Raw genomic sequence first — 15,000 nt, forward strand, 5'->3', positions numbered from 1 at the left:
ATTAAAATGTTGATATGAAAGTTACGATACTTTTTGTGTGTATATATATATATATATATATATATATATATATATATATATATATATATATATACATATATATATAATAAATATATATAATATAATATATACAAGATAGATGAAATATCTATATATATTGATACTATATATATAGTATATATATATATATATTTATACGTATATATATATATTTACGATTCTCGGCTTCTCTGCTTCTATATGTCTATATATTAGTTTATATATATATGTATATATATATATAATATATATATATATATATATATTTATTATATTATATATATTACGATATATATGTGTATATACGTATATATGTATAGATGTATTATATATATGTTCTTGATATTGTCTATATGATTTATATATAATATATATATATAGATTTTATATTATATACTATATATTATATATATATATATTGTATATATGTATATGTGGTTGCGTTAGCTCTGCTTCAGGTCTGAATACTCATTCGGCCGTTTCAACAGTTAAACATGTTTCAGATGGATGCATCTGTCCAAACGACAAAATTCATAAGAGTAAGACTATAATCATAGGAGTTAGCACTAACTAAAGATCAATGACAATTTGGTATGAATCCAAATCGTTGTACTTGTTCCTAGTTAAAGAATTGACATATCATTTCCTGGACCGCGCCGTTGTAATTCACTACTAAGCATTCGTAATCAAACAAAGGGGATGAGAGGGATCGTGATGTTTATGGTAATAGATCTTCCTTATTTTGTCTCTGTATATACTGTACATTATATGGCGTATCTTTAATATATACATACATATAGATTTAATGTATGACATATTTCATATAATCATATATACTTTAACTACTTGACTACTTTTTACCATTCCTTTTAACTTCACTCTCCTTCCAAAAGTCCAGCCAACATATGGTAATAGCAAGACTCAAAATCAGCATGAGAATCCATGTTTTTCGAACAAAGGTTGTGTAATCCAAAGGCTAGGGGCAATGAGCCTAATATATCCAATATAGATATTAACTTTCCAATCGTAGTTATGGCTAGTTCATAGGAAGGTCCCTTGGTAAAAAAAAGTTTTTTTTTTTTTTTTTTTTTTTTTACCAGTTATTTTGCTTTTTTCAGACCGATATAACTACTCTGTGCGACTAGCCTAACCCCTCCCTTGTCACGGAGTTTTCCACCGATTGTTCTAATACTTTTCCACGACTTTGCCAACCCGCTTTTTGCCACGAACCCGCGCTTCTTAGAATACCAAGAACGCGGCCGTTCATTCATGTACACGGGACGCGCTTAGGGACTTATACGTTGTATGTGTGTGTGTGTGGGGTGTGTGTGTGCGTATTATGTATATGTATATTATGTATATATATACATATCCACACATATATATATATATATAAAATACAAATTTATTATATATATATATATTACTATATATATACACACATACACACACACACACACACACACACATATATATAAAATAAATATCTATATATATATATATATATATATATATATATCAATATATATATATACATAATTTACAGTATATATATTATAAATATATATGTATAATATATACATATATATACACATATATTGAATATATATTATATATATATATATATATATATATATATATATATATATTATATATATATATATATATGATGGTATATGTGTGTGTGTGTGTGTGTGTGTGTGTGTGTGTGTGCGCGCGCTTGTGTGTGTATGTACACACAGATAGATGGATAGATAGAGAGGGAGAGAGAAAGATGGTTAGATAGATAGAGTTATAGACATTTACACATATACTAAAATTTATATAATTAGTTTCATGCGATTTCAAAGCCCATTAAGCTTTGGCTCTTTCATAGCTCGAAGGATAAACGCAAGTGGTAATTCTTTATGGTTATTTAATATTCCGTTATCAACAATTAGTTGAAAACACAAAATGGAGAATTGTAGCAAATTCTGAATGTAGATTCTATTCATGATGTAATTGTTTATTACAGGTAGAATGAAAAGCCGAATATTTCAAAGCAAATTTTGTAAAAGGCAATTTGCATAATGAGTTCAATGTAAACAATGTATTTGCTGTGAGCTTAGTTTTGTTAAATCAGTATCAACATGGATCCATTTATCGTTGTTAGTTTTTCTTAAGGTAAGAATGAATATATAATGTGATTTCATTTGTTTAAGGTGTTTGGGAAATCTCTGTACTCTCGAAACATGTACGGAATATTTGCAGTATTTTCACAATATGATGGTGTCACCTGGATTTAAAATGTTCTGTTGACGGATATATTGTCTTTAGTGTTGACCATAAGTCTCATTTTTCATTTATTTTGTGTTGTTAGAGATATCCTATATGTTTTGTAAGTCTAAGATAATACAGTAAGTTGAGGATAAGATGATTACCATGGCTCGTGGTTATCTAGTAAGTGAGATCAATAAGCCCTTGTTTGCCGAGTGTTGTGGTTGGACAAATTACATTCACTCGGGATGAGTGCCGTTGTGTTTGTTCGAGCGTATACGAGGTTGATTACTTCTTTGTTGCTTTTCTTTGCTCACGGTGTGATGAGGTCGTTAACTACGTACTTAGCTGGAGAACACTGTAAGGCTAGATGAAGTCCTCTGAAGGTCGTGAGGAGATACAGTGTAGGATGGGAGGATGGGAACCAGATGTGATTCCTGTCGAACATTCATTGCATTGGTAAGCAATTACAGGTCATCTCAGGTTTACCAATGGGTTATATAATAGGGGTTCGTAGCAGTTATCAAGAGAACATATAGGGTTGCACAGGTATGTTTCGAAAGCCCCAACAGAGCGTCGGTGAGCTGGAGAGCTACGATGATCAGTGTGAGGATCTCTGGATGTTGTCTCGCCCTTGGAACCGCGCGGGGGTTACCACAACTAATGACGGAGCATAGATGGCCCGCTGTATGATCAACTGCAAATAGCGTATCACAGATGACCTGGTCAACGAGGAGCCATGGAGGAGAAGCCTTGCAACAGCGTGGTGGTAATATTACTGAGCATGAGTTTGCCATTAGAGCGCTGCATAACAAAGAGATTTGTTTAATTGACGGAGAATTTTGTTAATGCGGCAACAGCCCTAGGAATCCCGATGTAAAAACAACCCCGACCTATCCTACCATTTCCATCGTTACAGCTCGCCAGCCCCGTGAATCTCTAACCATTTTATTTATTCATTCTATTTGTCCATCAATATTACTCGTTTGATGAGAAGGGGTGTTTATCTTTTTCATGGATTTCTGCACAATTTTGATCCTGCCTTTTGCAGTTTTCTGATGTCTTATCTGGAAAAAAAACTTCTAGGATGATTGGGAGCTAAGAAAACAAACAAAGTGAAAGTAAAGATAGCCGAATTAGATGAAAATGAATTCAGAAAAGGAATTAAGAGCGGCAAGTGAACACGGTCTTGCTTTATGGTTCCTGATGATAGATAATGAAACCTGTTATAGGTCAAGTAACTACAATGTAACAATCACATAATCATATATCACTACTATCGAACATTAATGAGAAAGGCATTAATCAGAATAAGTGTGTTTTACATGTACCAGTCGTGCATCGTGTACGTGTAACATCATAACGTAAAGACGACAGCTCGGAATTCCCGCGTTTCATTGCAGAAACCTCGTTCTGTTTCGTCGTAATATGAGTTGTTCAACCTGTTGTATGGGATAGTGCTATTTGTGTTGCAGGCAGAACGTTCCTTGGCTGGTGTTGGATTACCTGTTCTTGTTCCGGCTGATGGTATGACCCGTAGACTGGATGATAGAGGATGTGTGTGTGAGAGAGAAATAAATTAGTGTGTGTGTGTGTGTGTGTGTGTGTGTGTGTGTGTGTTGTGTTTATGATTATAATGAATTCTGTTATAATATATATATATATATATATATATATATATTATATATATAGATATATATTATAAGTGCTTATGATGTATATGTATATTATATACATAATCTTATATATATATATATTATTGATTTTATATTTTCTATATTGGATTATATAAGATATATATATATCATATTTTACTTTATACACACACACACACACACACACCACACACACGACACACACACACACACACCCATTACACAGACACACTCACTCACACACACACACACACACACACACACACACACATATATATATATATATATTATATATATATAAATTATATATCTATATTTGTATATGTATGTGTTGTTATGTACACAGACACATACATAAATATATGATCTATGTGTAGTGTTTTATATATATAGATATAATATATATATATATATATATATATATATATATATATATATATATATATAATGGGTAGACAGATAGATATATAGATCAATAGATAAATTGATGTGTGTGTGTATGTGCCCTATAACCCCCTCCCTACCAATCCCCACTCTCTCCCTGTTCTCTCTTGCCTGTACCCCCAGCCCCTACCTCCTTCTCCCCTTTTCCTCTCCTCTTTTCCCTCGCCCCTATCCTCCTCGACCCCCCCCCCTCCCCCTCCCCTGTCCCTCGAACGCCATCGACTGAAGAAAAAGCTCATCAAAAGTCCGGGCATACCGCTCGGGTCGAGGACGTCTCTGATGCCGCTCTCGTTGATGGCGCTAATGACACTAATGCTTACGACGGGACGCGGCGACGTCAGCGACACCTGGCATAGATGTCCCGAGCCATTAGTCAAGTCCAGAGGGTTTCCCTTTTTTCGTGCGTTTTTTTTTTTTTTTTTTTTCTCTCTCTTTTTTATTTAGAGAGAGAGAGAGAGAGAGACAATGTGGTAATGGCAGGTTAGAAGGGTTTACCAGGCGAGGACCTACCCGTGTGATTTATAGCACTGGAAGAAAAGAATGACGGTCGTTAGTCAAGAAACAGGGGGGGGGGCTCGCGTGGGCGACGCCGTCTTTCTCGCCTTTTTGGCCCAACATTACTCTTTAAAGGGGTCGGGGTCGCGGAGATGCTGGGGTACCTTTTTGGGGGGTTGGGGTGAGAGGGGGTAGGGGAGGGGCTGTGTAAATGGTGTAAATGTTTGTTTTTGTGAACTTGGTCTTTGGGTATCAGTTTGTCTCCTTAATACCTCTGTGCGCCTCATTTGTAGTATAATTATACATTTAGCAAATATCATATTATATTTTTTATATATTAGAGCGTATTTATAGTATATATATGAAGCTTATATTTTACATATTGTATTAGACATACACACAGCTGACAATATATATATATGTATTTATTTTTTACATTATATATATATATATTTAATATATATTATTGTAGTATATTATATAGAGATTATTTCTATATAAATCATATCATGATTGTATAGACTACACACTGACACACTGTATAAATACACATCACTAATAGTATATATAATTAGAAGTATAGTGTATATATATATATTACTTATATATATATATTATATAAAATATATATAATATGTATTATAGTTATTTTAATTTATATATATATAATATATATACATTATATTATATATAATATATATAAATATTATTTATAATATATTATCTTTATATATATATATATATATATGTTTATATATTATTATATATATATTATATATATATATATTAAAATATATGAGTATTATTATATAAATATATTATGTGTATGTGTGTGCTGTGTGTGGGTTGTCGTGCTTTGTTGTTAGTGTGTGTGTAGTGGTGTGAGTGGATATTATACTGTATATTATATATATATTTTATATATATATATATTTATATATATATATAATTTCAAAAAACTATATTAATATGTTTATATATATGTTATTTATAATTTATTTATATATTATTTCTTTATTATATTTATTATATTTATTGTATAGATTTATATGTAATATTATATATATTTAAATATTTACAATATATAATTTAAATATTTAAGTATATAAATATACTATATATATATACTTAGTAATATTGATATATATGTGTGTGGTGACGTGTGAGTGTGTGTGTGTGTGTGTGTGTTTGTGTGTGTGGATATATTACTGTTTATATATATTAAGTATAGATATTATATATATATAATATATATAGTTATATATATAATATATATTATATAATTATATGTATGTATGAATGTTTATATATGTATACATATATGTATATATATTAGTATATATATATAAATATATACTATGATCATATATATATAATGATATATATTAAACATACATACCTACATGATTATATATATATATTTATATATCATAGATTATATAGTAATATTATTTATATGATATATTAAACATAAGATCATATATATATATATAGTATATATATTATATATATATATTATGTTTATTTATATTATATATATATATATTGTACGTATTATATCACACAGACAAATGTGTCTGCTCTCGTCTACACACACACTCACACAGATTGTATTAGTTATTATATATAGTATATATATTATATTTATATATATATAACTATATATATAAATATATTACTGAGTATATTTATATATATGTATATATATATATATTATATATATATATATATATATGTATTATATATACAGTATATGTTATATTATATATATTATTTTATATATTATATATTTATATATATATATATTAAATATATCCACAAACACACATACACACACGCACACACAAACACACACACATATATATATTATATAATATTATATATTACTATATATATATGAAGTTATATATATATATATATATATAATTGTTACATATATTATTTTTATGTATATTTATATATATTTTATTATATATATATGTATACTATTTATTGATAATTATGTATATATTGTTTATATATTATATTATTATTTATATTATATGTGTGTGTGTGTGTGTGTGTTGTGTGTGTGGTGTGTGTGTTGGTATGTTTATGTGAGTGTGTGTGCGTGTAGAGTGTCTGTGTGTGTGTGTGTGTGTATATATAGTTGAATATATATTATTAATATATTATATATTGATTAATATATATATATATATATATTATATTTATTATAGTGTATATATATATATTATACATATATATGTGTATATTTATTTTTTTATCTACTATTCTATATTATTTATTATATTTATTATATATTAATTAGTATATATATTATATATATATATAATATTATTTATATATATATATATAAATAAATATATTATATGTATATATATACCTGTATATACTATTTATTTATTGTATATTTTTATTGATATATAGTATATATAATATATATATATATGTATATTTTATATATATTTATATATATATATATATATGAGGGTATGGCCGTGAAAATGCACAGTCGCCAATATCGGAGATTCATTCGACGCCTGCTTCCTGATTGGTGGCTCGGGAGAAATCTTCGTTTGTAGTCAGCGAGAAGCCTCTATCTGACACTACGTTAAGAGCTCACTTAATAAGAGACGAATCGTGAACTACACCTCTTGATTGACAGGCTCTTAGCTGTTGTGTTGACTGACATGCTTAATGATCGAGATTTATCATTATTGACATGTTTTCGTTTGAGCCTTAACAAGGAATGAAAAAAATGGAAAGATATCTTGTGATATGCAATAATATGGTTCATGTTGGAAATCTTTTTTCGATGTGAGTATATGTTATATCTATAATTCTATTTCTATCTTTATTTATCTATCTCTCAGTTTATTTATTTATCCATCTAATTATCTATCTACCCATATGCGATTCTTTGTACTTTAAACATACATGGTTTGTGTAGTGTGTGTATTGGTGTGTGTTGTATTGGTATTTAATGTATAAACTACCTATCTATCTATTTTATTGGTGCGTATATATGGTATGTATTATATATTATATTACTATATATTTTAGAGATTGTCTTATATGATATATAATTAATTAATATACATACATTTTGTATATCAGTATATTTATAATATATATATTAATATATATATATAGAGTATAAATAATATATATTACACATGTACATTTAGTGTATATATATATATATTAATTAGTATCTATTATATATATATTATATAATATCCAGGGGTGCTGGCAAGGCCCCCCGCGTTTGGTCAGGTTATGCTGAAGCCCGAGGACCCGAAGGTTGTAGCCGAGGGTTGAGCTTCGTTAGACGAGCCTCCGGAGGTGAGTTTGGTGTGCAGTTATTTTCCGAGATGTTCGTCTAAGGACAAGTCCGGTAAGCTCCGCTTGCCAGCTGCCCCTGTGTCTTATGATGTGTCTGGTGGATTTCCGCCCGAATTTCAGGCAAAAAATTACCCAAATCTTCCCGACGTCCGAAATTACTTAAAACTTTATATTCCGTGCATTTAGTTACACAAAGACGTCGACCTGTCAAAAATTTCCAGTATCGATTGGATAAAAACTGTGCCGAGTTATTACAACTGAAATCGCCGAAAATGAGAGTGTGTTCTTGTTCGAAAATATGGATTACGATTTGAGTATACATAGACAGGTAGAGGATATTTTTATAGGCAAAAAAAGTGGGTCCTCTTTGTGATGATATATCTCGAGACAGTATAAAAGATACGTGATTTAGCAACACAGGCGATTGGAAAAGAAGAAAGTTCAAACTTTCAAAAACTGTCCTGAAATAAACATTCTGATGATGCCAAGTGACTGACGTCATAATGACGGTCCACAAAAATCACGAATTTCAAAATCTAAAACTATCCTAAAATAGACGTTTTTTTTCAAACTCAATGTTTTTTTTTATATGAAACTTTCGAGATAGAGGGAAAAAAAATAGATCATGCTAGTCATAGAAAGGAAAATTTTTAATGTTACTTTCTGAAAATTGCTGTCAAAACGTTTCCGGCTTCCCCATGCATTTGTTGAGATATTCCGCGACTTTTTTAAAAACCATTTTTGGACGCGAAAAAGTCGCGGAAGAAAAAACATTTAAAGACGAAAAACCTTTAATGTGATAGGAGAACGGGTGATGTCCCAGGCCTTCATGCTTTCGAAATGATGTCGGTTGCTAGTTCTCGAATTTTTCGTAATAAACTGGTTTTGAGGTGTAGTATCCTTATGTAGTTGATGACGTATTTGTGAATCGTCATTGTAGTAACGACGCTAGGGTAAGCCGAATTTTTTGCACACACAACACCACTTGTATTTGTGCGTTTGAATGTCTGAAAAAAATAAACAGGTTCAACTTCAAATTAATTCTTAGTTGCTTTTCATATCGCTGCATTGGCTATTGGATTGTAAAACATTTCATCACGTTTCATTAATTGAATAATTGGCCAATTATAAAATCCAATTAACGCTCGTATCTCGGCTCACACACAATGATAGCGTCGTAAATCCAACAGGATTATCTGTCTTGTTGACATTGATTGAGTGTAGTAGGTGCCACATGAGACCATTCATTATTATAAGAGATCCCTTCAATTAGATTTAATTGGTCAATTAAAACCTATTAGATCTCTGAATCACTGAAAAAGACTGATGTAATTTTTCCCAAAACACAAACTTAGGATTTTGGTTGTGTTGGTCCGTGGCAGTTGAGCGTCCCTTTCTTTACCCTAAAACCTATGATATGGAAGGAACGCGGCAGTCCGCATACTGCCGCCACCCCACTACATGCACTGACATGACACTGACTATTCATACAGTGAAAAATTATGCTCATGTGGCCTAAATTGATTTTAGAAGAATTATTACTGTGACTACTACTACTAGCTATATTATTAATGAATCACACGACCTTAGTCTTGAAGTTTGACTATGAAGCATCGACACCTCTTTAGAGCTCAATAACAGGAAGGAAAAAACTAATGGGATGAGTACTTAAATTGAATAATTTACGTTATTTTATAGTTCTATTGGGCGAAGCATCCTCATTAAAAGTATAAACTAATTAGACAATGCAAATGATTTGTTGCAGAGTTCAAAACTTTGAAATCTTTCGAATTCGTTCAACTACATAATGTTTTCGTAAATCTAAATCATTGCAATCAAGTGTACCTCAAATTTGATCAAGTATAATAATTGTTGTAAGTTTAACATAATGTTAAATTTACAACAATTATTATATTTGATCAAATTTGAGGTACACTTGCAAATTATACATAAAGTACAATTTAGATTCGGGGACAAATGATCCGTGCATGTAGTGGGGTGGCGGCAGTATGCGGACTGCCGCGTTCCTTCCATATCATAGGTTTTAGGGTAAAGAAAGGGACGCTCAACTGCCACGGACCAACACAACCAAATCCTTTTTGGTTTTGGGAAAAAAAAATATATATATATACATATATATATATATATATATATATACATATATATAAATATATATAAATATATATAAATATATATATATATATATATATATATATATACATATGTATATATATATATATATATTTATACATATATATGTATATATATATATATATATTTATATATATTTATACATATATATGTATATATATATACATATTATATATTATCGCGATAGAACTGTATCCATTAGAGGGCAGTCTCATTGGCCAACTTCATGTCTTGATCAGAGCAACGAGAACCCTCTGTACATTCTAAAAGTAAGTGATCCATTGTCTGGATGGGTTCTCCACATTGACATTCAGGGCTGGTGGTCATTCCCCATTTGTAAAGGTTGTCTTTACTTTTCCCCACTTTGGATCTTGCCCTGTTTAGGCTTACCCAGTCTCTTCTGCTCAGGTTTAATCCCTGTGGCAAGGTTTCACCTAGGTCTGGCAGGGCTTCATTATGTAGCTGGCATTCGTCCAAGCCTATGTTCTGCTGCCTGGCTTAAAGTTTTCTCTAGACCTTCAATAGTTAGGAAACTATTGCGGGACTTGAACCTTCTCCTTACTTCTTGATGGACATGGAGTGTCGTGGGTCATTCATCTGCTTATGACGTTCTATCATTGTGATAGTTTCTCGTCGGATATTTGGTGGTGGGACGCCTGATAGCCTGTGCAATGCTGGCAATGGTGTAGGCCTCATGGTGCCTGTGATTATCCGACATGCTCTATTCAGCTATGGATCGACTCTGTGTGCGTAGCATGATCTGGCCCATGCTGGGGCACAGTACTTAGCAGTGGAGTAGCAGAGTGCCAGTGCTGCCTGCCTTAGGGTTTTTGGGTCTGTTCCCCAGCTGGTGTTGGCTAGTTTGCTGAGGAGATTATTCCTTGTCGAGAGTTTCCCTTTCAATTTGTTGATATGTTCTTTGAAAGAGAGTGTTCGGTCTAGAGTGACACCTAGATAAACTGGGTTTGGTTGGTGTTCCAGTTCTGTATCGTCCCAGGTTATTTGAAGCTTTCTATTTGCTTCCCTGTTATTGAGGTGGAAAACATATACTTGGGTTTTGTTGGGATTAGCGATAAGGTGCCACTTATTGTAGTAGGTGGAAAGTGTTGTTAGAGCATTTGATAGCCTTCCTTCGATCTCACTGAAGGAGGGTGATTGGGTGGCAATGCAGAGATCGTCTGCGTATATGTACCTGCGGATATTTGAGTACTCTGGCTGGTCATTGGTATAGATGTTGAATAAGACCGGGGCCAGGACGGAGCCCTGTGGGAGCCTGTTCTTTTGGGTGTGCCACCTGTTCTTCCTTCCTTTCATTTCCACATAAAATCGACGATTGATAAGGAGTGATTGAACAATACGGATCAGTGTGGTATTCCGCAATATTTGGGCTACTTTAAAAGGAGAGCCCTATGGTTCACTGTATCGTATGCAGCTGTGAGGTCGCCGAACACAGCTCCAGTGGTGTATTTTCTTTCATATCCATCCCCAATGTATTGGGTGAGATTTAGCACTTGACTGCAACAAGATCTGCCTGGTCTGCTGAAAGGTGTTCTCCAACTGTGTCTTGTATGCATATCATTATCAGGCGTTCGTATAGTTTATATAGAACGCAGAGCAAGGAAATTGGCCTATAGCTTTTTGGCGATGTTGGTTCTTTCCCTGGTTTGAGTAAAGCTACAACTCCGGCTCTCCTCCAGATTTTTTGGAGTCTTAAAAGATGTGGCACAGTTGTTGCACAGAGTAAGTAACCATGCTTTGGCTTTTTCTCCAAAGTGCAGAACCATCTCTATGGTGATCCCATCCTCTCCAGAGGCTTTACCAGTTTTAAGATGTGACATGGCCAGATTCAAGTCTCCTAATGAGAAAGGCTCGAGGTGTTCAACGCTGTCATGCATGACTTGGCTCATATCCTGTTTCATTTTCCTAACATGTCCCCCGACTTTGTTTAGTGGTTTCCCGTTTAAGAGGAGTTGGTGAGCCACTTGGTTGGGGGTAACAGCAGCAATTCTAGGCTGGGTACTTTTTTCTGAGTTATTTTTTTTAATGGTGTCCCAGGATTTTTTGCTGTGGTGAGTCACATCGATATTAGGTATGACTTCTCTCTAGCGTTCCCTTTGATCATTGCTTATTGAAGCCAATAGGCTTTCTCCGAGCTCCAGGGTCCTCTCAGCAAAAGGGTCTTCATTAAAGGCCTGGGTGTACTCCTGGTATTGGTCTTTTGTGGCCTCAGTAAGACCAGGGATATAATTATTCCTGTTTTCTGGGGATGTTCGCCCTTGCGACTTTCTGGACTAGAAGCTGGAAAGTCCTGTATTGGTCAGGTGAGGGAGGAACTGTGGAAATTATTGTTTCAAGGTCTGATGTGAAACTTTCCTAATTTGCCTTCCGAAAATTAAACCTTGGCTTAAGATTTGTGGTTTGTGGCCTGATGACTGGGCGTATGATGATCAGTATTGGCCTGTGTTGGGTCCTTGGTATAGGGTTCCCAATTGATTTTTCAATGTTTTGGTAGTGCCGGGATGTGATGAATGACAGGTCCGGGTTGTATCCCCTTCTCCATCGTGCACTCTGGAAGGTTGTTGGGTCCTTTGCATCATAGATGATGGATAGATCACTCGATGCAGCCCACGCCCCTACTGCTTCTCCATCACTGTTTGTATTGTTATAACCCCACAAGGTTCTGTGGCTGTTGAAGTCACCCATTATGAGGTTTGTCTCATTCCTGAGTTGTATATTTTTGTGGCCATCTGAAAGGGGTTGCTGGTGGTTTGTACACGCTGGTTATCTTAAGGTGCACTATACTCACTTGCAGAATCTCAATTTCTCCTTCAGAGAGATCTGCACTGCTTTTGATGACTGATTTGTCTCGTGCATATATTGAACTGCCATGAATAAGACTTGAGTGGTGGATGATAAGGTGCATGCTAGATATTCTTGACGGCACAGAGTCTTTATGAGTTTCTTGGAGGCATATGACATCGGTGTCTAGACTGGACAGAATCTCAGCCTTGACTGTTGACATTCCTTCAGCATTTAAGCTGAGGACTCTGAATTTAGTAGATGAAATGTCGCGGGGCCGAGGGTTGATCCTTTTACCACCCCTTGAAAACCGTTCAGCACATGGTGTAGCAATCAGTCTTGAAGGTTTGCTACTTGCCCCAATAAATATATATACATAAATATGTGTGTGTGTGTGTATGTGTTTGTGTGTATGCAAATATTTACACGTCTATTTATACACATAAATATCTGTTCGTGTAAGCGTAAAGCGGACTCGAGATGACTATTAGTGAAAGAGAGGTGGAGAGAGAGAGAGAGAGACAGAGAGGAAGAGAGAGAGAGAGAGAGGGGGGGGGGGAGGGAGGGAGAGACTTTTGTGTGTGGGAGCGTCTAATAATCATTCCATTTCCTCTTACTGGAATTACGACCCAAAAAAATGATTAACAACTTTATTCAGCGCCTTTTCACTCACAACATGTAATCCATTAACACATCTAACTCCAATCATCTTCGTGCCCCCCCCCCCCCTCCTCTCTCTCCCTCTCTCTCTCTCTCTCCCTTTCTCTCTCTCTCTCTCTCTCTCCCTTTCTCCCTCATTCTCTCCCTCCCTCCCACTCTCTCTCTCTCTCTCTCTCCTCACTCGTTCCTCCAGACCTCTCCTCCCCTCTCTCTCTCAGACCCTCGTGTCATCGCTGCTGATGTTGCACTCAGCTGAGACTTTCCTCCTACTCTCACTGGTAGGTTTTCCTCCTCGTGGTGGCTGGCAAACCTCTTTGGGTCATTACCTTCTTTAGGTATTGATTTGCTACGCTGATGTAGATGATAATAAAACACACTCGCACACGTGTGTTTGTGTGTGTATGTGTGTGTAGTTGTGTGTGTGTGTGTGTGTGTGTGTGTTCATGTTTTTGAATCTGTCTCTGTGTTTCGAATGACCTAATTCTCTCTCTCTCTCCCTCTCTCTCTTTCTCTTTCTCTGTTTCTCTCATCCCTCTCTCTCTCTCTCTCTCTCTCTCTCTCTCTCTCTCTCTCTCTCTCTCTCTCTCTCTCTCTCTCTCTCTCTCTCTCTCTCTCTCTCTCTCTCTCTCTCTCTCTCTCTCTCTCTCTCTGTTTCCCTCTCTTCCTCCCTCCCCCCCACACTATTAAGAGCCTAGTTCATACGGAAAGCGGCAAAGTAATTACATTTTATTGAGAATCCATCGCAAAAATCTTTGAACTGCGATATATTTCCGATTGGTCTTTCTATCCGCTAATACAAGTCTAGACATGTTTTTAGTCATCATCTATCGGTCCACTTTCATTTCGATTTTCGATTTTTTACTTACCCTTTTTATTGGAATGTGTCCTACGCTTTTAACATTTGGCTTCCTTGACTATTTTCTTTCACGTGATATGATTTCGTATTTCTATTTGTTCATTGTTTGTTTCGGTAATCTTTTGTGGCTCTATTCTTTTCTTTTATCATCATATACCCTTTCTACACATTCTACCCATATTCAAATATCTATTCATCTATCCATTCTACCTTTTCAGCAATGCATGTTTCATCCTTGAACCACGTTTCGGCAACTCTTGATATCTTGTTTCGGTCTCAAGTACTAAGCGTTCATTC

The sequence above is a fragment of the Penaeus japonicus genome, unplaced genomic scaffold (genome assembly GCF_977035675.1).
Source record: "Penaeus japonicus unplaced genomic scaffold, GWHDUDI00000001_assembly GWHDUDI00000007, whole genome shotgun sequence".
Taxonomy (NCBI): Eukaryota; Metazoa; Arthropoda; class Malacostraca; order Decapoda; family Penaeidae; genus Penaeus; species Penaeus japonicus.